The 11038-nt window shown below is 44.9% G+C and overlaps 1 protein-coding gene across 2 annotated transcripts in view; it reads right to left on the reverse strand.

Moving 5' to 3' along the window:
- The window catches only part of ZNF236 (zinc finger protein 236), a 94309-nt gene extending 85827 nt beyond the window's left edge, over positions 1-8482 (reverse strand). The window contains exon 1 of one of the 2 annotated variants that reach the window (XM_075706566.1): positions 8448-8482. The gene's annotated coding sequence lies outside the window, so the exon portion shown is untranslated. Of the gene's footprint in view, positions 1-7192; positions 7213-8447 lie in introns of those variants that run through there. The other variant, XM_075706567.1, reaches the window with a different exon arrangement.
- Positions 8483-11038: the final 2556 nt, after the last annotated feature.

Raw genomic sequence — 11038 nt, forward strand, 5'->3', positions numbered from 1 at the left:
CATACAGTGTCAAGAAAATCACATGAAAAACCGTCATGCTCTTACTAGAGAGAAGCTACTTATTGACATCCATAAACACACAGACACACACACAGAAAAAACAAAATGAGTATCGGAATAACAAATCCCCTGAGAAATAAGTGATTCTTTCAGGTCTGTACACTACAACAAATGATAAACCTCACTGAACAGCTGCAAAGTTTAAAACACTGCTATTTATTAATATTAACTGCATGGAAACAGTGCCAAAGCTACTGTCATTCCATCATTTCTTTTTTTTTTTTTTTTTTTTGCAATTTGAATGTTTGTCTACTTGCAACATAAATCAACCCTATTCCCTCACAGCTTGAGAGACAGTCAAGTATCAATACAATTAAACAGCGAGCACATAGCTCATTATGCACTTTGAAACATTCATTTTGTCTGTATTCTTACACTTTGTCCAAAGTGCCCAAAAATACCAGAAGCAGATTTGCAAAGTACCTATCAATGATAATAAACTTTCAGTTTAAAGATGGACTTGTTTAAATACTCTTTGCATTAGAACCTTTAAGTACTTTTCAAATTAATTGTCCCTCACAGAGCAGCAGCAATCAACCTTCGGGTCAACTCAGCTGCAGATTTCTGTGTTACAGCCTTCGGGGAAAACTTGACCTCGGGAGCTGAGTCAGCAAGCAGGTGCTCTCTGCTGTGAGCCACCGATGACAACTCAATGTGGAGGGAGGAGGGCAGAATTAGAGCACTCCCAGCCATTCCTTCCTTACGTAAGCAGCACCATGCCTCATGCCAGCCTGCAATCCTCTCTGCACGGCGCAGATGGACTCACTCAGCTGTAAATGCAGCCCAGCCTTATTAGATCTCTAATAACCTACTCGCGTCCGACCGAGACGACGCTGTGAATACAACACTCAAGCTCCCGGAATTAATGGCTGAAAACTTGTCACTGAAGTTAAATGGCAGCTGGCAAGTTTAGGGACAAAAGGGTCTGACCCTATCAAAACCTGTTTACTAATTTATGAGTGGGAAGAAAGTGGTAGGACAAGAGAACAAAACAGGCATGGCAATATCGATGCTTCCTCATACTACACTTGAAGTCTTAGAACACAAACGATAATGAATCCTTTAAACATTTTGCTTAGTTCTGCAATCGTGAAAGAATCAGGTTAGTTTAAACCTAGCTCAGTACTCCAACAAAAACAGTAAACAATCACTCCTCATGACTTCTAACGGGAGGAGCAGGGGAAATACTCAGCTCTCAATCCACGTATCAGACTAAAATCCAGAAATTAATTAAGACTTGCTCATATAAGAAAAGGTAGGTTTATTATGTTTTGGTCAATAATCAATCTGGAACTTAAAGTAGTACCAGTCCGGACCCTTAGCTTCCAGGAGCACACCGCTGAGATGGATGTCCAGGTGCCAATTGCTCAGCATCTGCCAACAACACAAAGCAGCCGCACCCTTCTGGGGAGCACCGATGACCCCAGAAGTTGCACGGCCATGCGCTGCAGGCAGCAGAGAAGCCTGACAGGACACAATTAATAGCTCCATCGTAGCTGGTTAGATGCTAAATAGATTGTACTGCTTCTGGCTGGGGTGGAGTTAACTTTCTTCATAGCAGCCGGTATGGTGCCGTGTTTTAAGTTTGTGACTAAAACAACACTGATAACATACCAGTGTTTTAAGTATTGCTCAACAGTGCTTGTACAGCATGAAGGCCTCCTCTGTTTCTCACTCTGCCTCCACGATGAGTAAGCTGAAGGTGGGAGAGAGGTTGGAGGGGATAGCTGATGTAAATTAACCAAAGGGATGTTCCATGCCATACAACATCATGCTCAGCAATACAAACTCAGGGGTAGTTTTTCCAAGGTTGTCTTTGCTCAGAGACTGACTGAGCATCTACTTGTGAGAGGTGCTGAAAGTTTGCCTTTGCACCACTTGGTTGGGATTGTTGGTTGGTTTTGGGGGGGTTTGTCTGGGTTTGGGTTTGTTTTTTTTTTTTAAACTTTTTTCCTTCACTTAATTAAACTCTCGTCTTCCCAACCCACAAGCTTTTTCTTGCTTTTGTTATTCCGTCTCCCACCCTTCTGCAGGAGGAAGTCAGCAAATGGCTGGAAGGTGCTTAACTGCTGGCCAGGATCAACCCACCACATAGATATACCATCCACATCATACTAATCTACACAGATAACTGAAAATTGGTATTTCCTTAACCAACTCTGATGGCTTCATCTGACATTCAGGTAAATTTTGCTGTATTTATTGCCAAATACCCCAAAACAGGAGTTACACTTTTGACAGCTGCATACGAATATACCAAGCTAGCATTTTCCAGCTGTTTTCACGTAATTTGGATGTCTCATGCTTGAGACCTTGACCCTTACCTGTGCCCAGCCACTACACTGCTAACAGAAACCTAAATGATTTGCTAGATGATATTCCCTCTTCCTGAAAGTGAACACAATCCAACTACAGCAGAAAAACTCAAAAGAAAAAGACATGAGAGGTCTCAAATAGAAATGTAATTATATTTGAAAGCACTTAATGCATAGGAATGAATGCGGTATGAAGGTATGAGCATAACTGCAATAGGGAATAAAATAATGAGGACCTACAATTGGCAAAAAGCTGTGGAGAAGGGACAGAACAAGGGCTGAAGTTACCACACAGCCAAAACTTAAACACAAGTTATTTAACTGCATAGATTACTGGGGAAAAGGCACAGACATATTTCAAGTACAGTGAGGAACTAACGTGGAATTAAAGTTCACCGTTGTAATCTATCTTGTTCTTGCTGAGAACAACATACCCCTCGTACATAAACTTAGATTTTTGTTACTGCAGAACAGTGAGATGACCAAACAGAAGTATCACTCTTAAAGCCTAAATATTATCTTTTCTAAGGCAAAAGCTTGAGCAGTTTTCTGTATGTTTTAAAAAAGAATTACCTATACCTATCGTACTTAAAGATTTAGCCCACGTCACAGAAGCAGTACCACAACCTCTTAATTCTTGCCTACATGACATCACTCACCTATTCTATTTGTCAGTCAGAGGTCACCACATAAAATCCTAGTGCACAACTACTAAAATAATCAACATAATATAAATTCAGGGAAGACTTAACTGGCGAGTTCAAGTTGCATTTTTCTTCAATACTACAAAATTGGAATGTAAAGCCTCAGAACTGACTTTCCCCTAACTCAATATACCCACACCCTAACTGACACTAGAGGACTGACAGGCAGCAAACAAAACACAGCCAGCTCTGCAGAGGTAAACTTAAAGCTACATTGCCTTCTCTGTGTTTCTTACCTTTGTGTATTTAATATTTACCACTCTTTATAGAATCATAGAACAGAATCACAGAATCGTTTAGGTTGGCAAAGACCTTTAAGATCATCCAGTCCAACCATTAACCTAACACTACCAAGTCCACCACTGAACCAATTAAGGGTAGAGTAGCAATTTCATGTTTCCTGGCTTGGTGGCTGGATTATTTGTATGTGAATTCTGTCAAAATTCATGCCCTCTGAAGGTACAAAATATTCAGTTTTAACTGCACTCATAAAGGAATTCAGTTTAAACTTGCGTAAAAGTAGCCTTTGGGTTTAAATATAGGACATATACTCTAGGCTTAAAAACTGCTTCAGTACACCCTTGTCCTGGTTTTGGCTGGGATAGAGTTAATTTTCTTCCTAGTAGCTGGCATAGTGCTGTGTTTTGGATTTAGTAGGAGAAGAATGTTGATAACACACTGATGGTTTAGTTGTTGCTAAGTACTGCTTATGCTAGTCAAGGACTTTGCAGCTTCCCATGCTCTGCCAGGGGCACAAGAAGCTGGGAGGGGGCACAGCCAGGACAGCTGACCCAAACTGGCCAAAGGGATATTCCATACCTTGTGACATCATGCTCAGTATAGAAACTGGGGGAGGTTGGCCGGGGAGCAGCAATTGCTGCTCGGGAACTGTCTGGATATCGGTCGGCGGGTGGTGAGCAATTGCATTGTGCATCACTTGCTTTGTATATTATTATTACTATTATTATTATTATATTGCTGCTGTTGTTATTATTACTGTTTTACTTTATTTCAATTATTAAACTGCTCTTATCTCAACCCAGGAGTGTTTCTCACTCTTACTCCTCCGATTCTCTCCCCCATCCCACTGGGGCAGGGGGAGTGAGCGAGCGGCTGCGTGGTGCTTAGTTGCTGGCTGGGGTTAAACCACGACAACCCTGCAAATATTTCACTTCGCTGTTCAAAGAATTCCTCTTCCGCTATTTGAAAATGATCAGACAGTTGTGAAAGTCAAAACTGCTCATTCCATGTTGCTGCTATTCAGTGACAAGCAGCGTTGGTACAAACAGAAAGGACCTTCACTATGGGGAAGGAAAATTTAGGGGAAGCAAAGAAGACTGAGGGTGCAAGAACAGTAACAGTCCTCAAAATCCTTCTCATACACCTGAAATAACAACAGAAATAGCGAAGCAGTGACTATGAACTCATGGTAACAACTACACATTTACTGGGACAAAATGGAAACTCTCACAAATTAGCAGAAAGAACCAGCGACAAAGTCTCAAGTTTTCACCTAAGTTCACAGAATACACAGAAAACCCTTGTCCACTACAGTAGCTAATAAAATAGCCATAAGCACCTAAAATATTACTCTGGATCTATAACAAATATGTCTTCTAACATTGTCTTTTCATTAGCTATCTAACTGAACAGTAAAAGCTTGCCATTTATTTCAATTCCAGCTTAATAGCAACTCTTCATTGCTAAATTCTAATTAAAACAAAGACACGAGTAAGATTTTTCAAAACAACATCCTTACAATATGAGGCCTACAATATTTTTTAAAACTTTCTCAAAGCAAAATCATATTGCACCTTCCAAAACACTTGCCATGTTTCAAGGCTTTTTTTTTCTGTTCAATTTTCAAGCACTTCTCCCAAGCTCCAAAAATATTTAAAATGAGCATCTTCTATTACGCTAACATCTTAAGGAAAGCATACAAAGAATATTTTATGCAAAGTCAGTTAGTAAAACTAAAAGTAAACGCACCAGTTTGAGGGATTATTACTAAGAAAGTATCACTAAGATACCCAAGCTTCAATCGGAGAAACAAACAGATTCAGAAAGGGGCATGAGAAAATATATAATAATAAAAATAGAACACAATAAATGCTCCCCTGCATGTTTTCTTTGTGCTACCTTAGCTGCACAACAGCAGTGGAAATCGCTTTCTAGTGTCTTACAGAGACTCGGAGAGTAAACAGAACTGCTGCTCAGCCAGTGGTTTTCAAATAAATGTTGGCAACGATGCACAACAAACTACAGAAAATTCACATGGCCTAAAACTCCGACAGTTCAAACGCTGTAATGCAGGTTACTTAGAACCACAGCAGCCGCACTGGAAACTCTGAGGCCACACACAGAGGAATAATTCTTTTTTTTAACTTCCTTCTCAGGTTAGAGGCTATGTCATAAGAACCTGTGTAAATGCGCTATTAGTGTGTTAAGGCCAATGACATGTTACGAGCTGCTTGTCCTTTTCTTGGGGGAAAAAACCAAACAAACAAAAACATAGATGGTTGTTGAGTATCTCTACAGAAGGAGACTCCACAACTTCCTTGTGTAACCAATACAAGTGCTCAGCCACCCTCACAGCAGAAAAGTGTTTCCTTACGCTCAGACAGAACCTCCTGTGTTCAGTTTGTGCCCATCAGAGAGGTCAATTTGAACAGTTCAATTAAGTTAAAAAAAAAAAAAAGGAGATAATTGCAAGATGGCTTTGGGAAAATACTACCAATGCAAAAAGAAGTTCTCTTAGAATAGCAGACATTGAGGTCAAGATAATTGTTTTGACTATTGCTGCTAGAATTCAGTTTTTTTAACTAACATTTAATTTTCCTAGAACAAAGAACATGTTCTAGTATTTGACATGCATGGTGGTTAAAGAAGTCTAAGGAAGCTGCACAACAAACATTACTGATTCACCTTTATTTTCTTCCAAACAAAGCTGTATTAGCATAAATATACAGACTGTACAACTACAGAGAGCAACGCTTCTCTTCCATGAAAGACATAAGCATACCAAGGTTGTAGGAATCCTGAGGACCATGCTAAAAAGGAACAAAACCTAAAAATGTACAATTTCCTAAGCAAAATATATGAAATTTATTTTTGTAAACAGCTGTTTTCTAAATAAAATTCCTCCTGCTAAAAGTGAAGCCTGTGGAAATCACAACCAGTTTTCAAAGTCTGTCAGCCTGTATCTGAACGGGACAAACAGCAAAATGTCCTGAGAATATCAATTTCCCAGATTCAAGCTGTCTTGCTCAGCCAGAGCTTCTTCATTCACGACCTTCTTTTAGTCACATATAAGTGTAGAAAAAAAAACCACAACGCTTGCCAACACTGACTTTGCTGTTCTCCCATACTGCTGAAATCTCAAGGACCAAAGACTCCAGAACCCACACTACTTGCCTACACAGGGCAGAGTCCTTGCAGTTGCAGGCTGCAGAAATCTCTGAACCCCTGTGGCAGCCCTAGAGCCTGTAATTCTAAACTGCTGCCTGCAATCAAACCACCTCTGTGGAACAATTTCATTAACAAATTAGCAAATTTCTTTAAAAAAAAAATAAATACATGAAAAATACAAAATATGATCAAACTCACAGTAAGTCCTGTCAGCTATACCTCTTACCATAGGAAGGGTCTAAGATCAAGGTCCAACTACAAGCAAAAGGGATACGGCTACTAAGCATTTTTTCTGGACAGCCAGTCTCAGTCTTGACCTTTTTCTTATTCATACATCGTGCCATTATTACAGGAGCTTACATGCATATGATACATGTGTATGCTTGCAAGAACTACTGGAGAATAATAGACATTTTGGTAAAAATAAACTTTAAAAACCCTCAGCTTTCAAAACTGGTAACAGCCAAAGCTCTTTGGGTTCTTTTTGCTAGACTTACTATTTAGTGTTCAAAAGCTGAGCTCAATGGCTCCAACAAAAAAAATGTAATAAAAACTTCTGGTAGGGAACTGTGGCCCATTTGGCTTTCTGTACTGGAGAAAACATTTTACCCAACTTCCCAACACTCATGTAACAGTACAGCATTGGGGTTTTTTTGCCTGCCAGCACATTTTAATTTTACAAAAAGTAGTCTACAGAAGGCTTACCTACACATTCCTCTTGAAGAGCCAGAGCTCCTCTGCAAGCATTCAGAAAACCAGACATTATAAATATATACTGAAAATATTTATTAGTTGACTTTTCATGACTGAAATAACCATGGTATCTGAACATTCTATGAAGTATCTCCCTGTTCTCTCTGGTAAAACAAAAAAAAAACCCTACCGCTACGTACTTGTGCTGAAAGAGAAGTCATGGATGAGGGTTTCAGGTCTACCTGAAAGAATTATTTTTGCAGTTTGTGGGCTTTGTTCAGATACTACTCACAGATCCCTAGTAACATCAGCAGGAACGAACTACACAAAAGAGCCGTAAAACTCACTAGCTGCAAATCGCTGTCAAAAAAACCCAAACGCATCAAACCAATTCACACTGAAGCATTCTCATCGACGACACTAAAACACAAGCAAAAATTTGAAGTGTGACACGGCCTAATACATGTTTGGGAAAGAAAACCCGGGGGGGGGGGTGGGTGGGGTGTTTATACATATACTCACAAAGGTAACGACTACAAAGGTGTTTTTTAAAGCCTCAAAAAAGGAAAGCTCTCCTTCTGGTAATGGAGAGATGGAGGAGCTGAATCTTATTTTCACTCGTTTTATCATCCTTTATTCGAAGCTCTCATTAATTCGGCCCGGGGGGAGGGGAGGCAGTGCGAGGGAAGGTAAGGGAAGGAGCGGCGGAAGGACTCGGCAGCCTTCCTGCCCTAAGCCCGCCCGGGCTCTTCCCCCGGCCCTCGCCACCTCCAGCCCGCCCGGCGCCGGCCCCCGCAGAACCCGCACCGCGGCCGGCGGCGCGGCGGGAAGAAGGCGGCAAGGCCGGGCCGCCGGCGTGGGCCGAGAAACCCTTCTCCGCCGGCGGCCTGGCCGCCGCCCCACGACGGGGCAGCAGGCGAAGGCGCCGCCGCGACCGCCTTCCCCGCCATGGGCGAGGGGCCGTTACAGCCGCCGCTCCCCGAGCGGGAGGCGAGCGGCCGCGGGCAGCTGGCGAGGCCGGGCGGGCCGCCCTGCGCCGCGCCGTGTGGGGCGGCGGGAGCTGCCCGCCGGGTATCATTCCGCAGGGCCGGGCCAGGCTCCCTCCCCTCCGCCCTCTCGCCTATACACTCACACAATAGACCCGGCCTTCCTCCCCCATATCCGGGGACTATATGCGGCGCCCGCGGAGGCTTCTCGCCTTCTTGCGGCGCTTTCCCTTCCACCCCCGGGGGCGCCTACCGCGCTCGCCCGGCCGCGCCGTTTTTACCTGACTCGCTGCCGGCCTTGCTACTCTCCCCGCTGGCTTTGGGAGGCCGCCCCCTCGGCATGGCTGCCCCCTCCCTTCTCCCCCCCCTCCCATTCCCCCCCCCCGAGCGCGCGCGCACACACACACGCACACACACACACACACACTTGGCAACGGCGGAGGAGGCGGCGGTTGGTGAAGGGGGGACGAGGGGGCGGGGACCAGAGAGCGAAGCCGGCCCCTACAGCCGGGCCGCGGGGGCTCGCCGCGGTGGGAGCACGGCGGGCGGGGAGCGGGGGGGGCCGGCGCAGGCGCGCAGCGGGGCTGGCGGGGGAAGTAGGGGTGGGGGGGGGAGATGAAGAACGAGCGGGGAAGAGGCGAACTCACGGCAAGGCCCAGGCGGCGCAGGCGCACTGAGCGCGCCTCGCCAACGCGGGCGGCGGGGCGGGGGGGGGGGACGCGGCGGCGTGAAAGAGGTCGCGGAGGGGCGGTGGCGGGGAGGCTGGGCTGCGCATGCGCTGGGCGCCGGGGTGGTAGGTTTGGGGGGGTACCTCCGGTGCAGCCGCGCATGCGCTAGTGTGCGGGCAGTGGGGGGTGCCGGCCTGGGTTAGGCAGGGCCGTGCCGGCCTCGGCCGGGTCCTCGGGTCCTCCTGAGCGGCGCAGCCGGCAGGTCGGGCCTGCCTGCGTGTGGCTGCAGCGGGAGGCCCGGAGCTTCTCATTCAGAGCGTAGGAGGAGGCGGGGCGGCCTCAGACAAGGCCCGGCCAAAGCGGGGGCCCGCCCTGGGGGGTGATGGTTGCCTGCCCTCCCCTCCTGCCCGCCCGGCCCCCTCCATGAATTTTGGCTTTAGCCCGAGGGGTGCGCAGGGTGTGCGCGGCGGGCATGGGGCTCAGCCCGGCCCCAGAAACGCGTTTGCTTCCAGCGCGTATCCCTGCCAGGGCTGGCGGGGTTTGGTACCTGAACACCGCTGGGCCTGTGACCTTGCTCAGCTCCGCTGCCTGAATCACCTGTGCTACCTGAGGAGGTCTTGGGGGGGGGTGGGGGGGTGGTGTCATAAAAGTTCACTGGATCCTTTAATAGAATCATAGACTCGTTTAGGTTGGAAAAGACCTTTAAGATCATCAAGTCCTTTAATAGCGGATTTTCGGTATCATAAGCCACGATACTTAATTTTGTCCCTTGTAACTTGTGTGCAGTGGAAGTCTGCCCTCTGGAAAGGTATCAATAGAGGTGGAGGTATTTTTATTGCTAGCTTGTTCCGGCGCTTCGTGGCTTTCATTGCCTCCAACGATGCTGCTGTATGTTGTCTGTGAATTCATAGGGCTTCAGCTTCAAAAATGGGATTTTTATTACACTGCTTTCTTGCTAAATAAAACTTTTAATACAAAACGCTTGCTTTTGATGGCTGACTTGATTAATCTTTTTTCATTATCTCAGTAGTTTTAGCCTATTTAAGATTCTAAACCTTTCTCTGAGTTACATTTTCTTTCTGCATCTTTTAATTTTTAAATACCCTTTTAAAAAGGGTATATTTCTGTACAGGGAGACTTGCTATGAGAATACTGCCTACAGTAATAAAACTACCTTTTCTTTGGGGTTTTTTTCACCCAAAGATTCATCTGAAACTCACTTCCCACTGAACCGGGCTGCTGCTGCTTAGTTGCTTAAGTGTTAAAATGCTCAAGTTCTTCTCATTGCTTTACCAGGATATCCCTTTTTTTCCTCCCCCCATCCCATACAGCCAGCACCTGGCCAGTTTCTTTATTTCAAACCATATAGCGTTTCAGTAGCCTGTATTAAAACATGTTTAATGTCATGTAGGCTTTGTTAAGCAAGCTGGATGACCCTGTCTTCATTGATTACATTGATTACTTTAATGTCACTTTCTGTAGTCTCTGCAAATAGTATTAAGTAGGTACTGTAGATCACTGACCAATAAAATAGGGCAGGCTGGGTACTGATACCTGTAAACTATAGTAGCAAAACTTTACTTAATAGTTTTCTCATTGTTGAATGTTAATTACCACTTTGTTAAATCATTTATCTTGTTCTGTTGCAAATGTATGGAGCCATTTTTTTCATTGCTTCTGAGTTAAATGCCTTTCAGATACCTAATTAAATTACATCTAAAAACTTGCCTTTAGCTACCAAATTTAATCATACCGAAGAACGAAATCAGGTTTTTGGAATGCAAGGTTTCATTTCTTCCTGAAGGCTAAGGTTAGGTAAGCAACATTTGGATATTTTCTTATTCTGTCTGCCAGTAAAAAGTGTACTGGGTTTAATTTTCTCTGCAGAAGTGCAGCATTGGAGCATAAATGTGGAAAGGAGGACTGAAGCTGCGGTGACCCTTGCCTGGGGCTCCTGTAAGCTGCCTGCTCACTACAGCCCAGCTACAGGCAGGGAAAAGGCAAAGAACAGCAGTGGCCTCTGGTGGTTGCAGGTACTTCTGTGCTGAAAATTAAGCTTGCCCCCCCTTTCAGCAGGGAACTACAACCCAGGAGGACGTGAGACGAGGTGACAGCTCTTCACATGATTTCAGTTAGGCCCGAGGGGCAGGACTCAAATCCAAAGAACCCCATTATTTTAACTACTTCTCCTCATCTTTTTCTAA

This window comes from Pelecanus crispus, chromosome 2, assembly GCF_030463565.1.
Source record: "Pelecanus crispus isolate bPelCri1 chromosome 2, bPelCri1.pri, whole genome shotgun sequence".
NCBI lineage: Eukaryota > Metazoa > Chordata > Aves > Pelecaniformes > Pelecanidae > Pelecanus > Pelecanus crispus.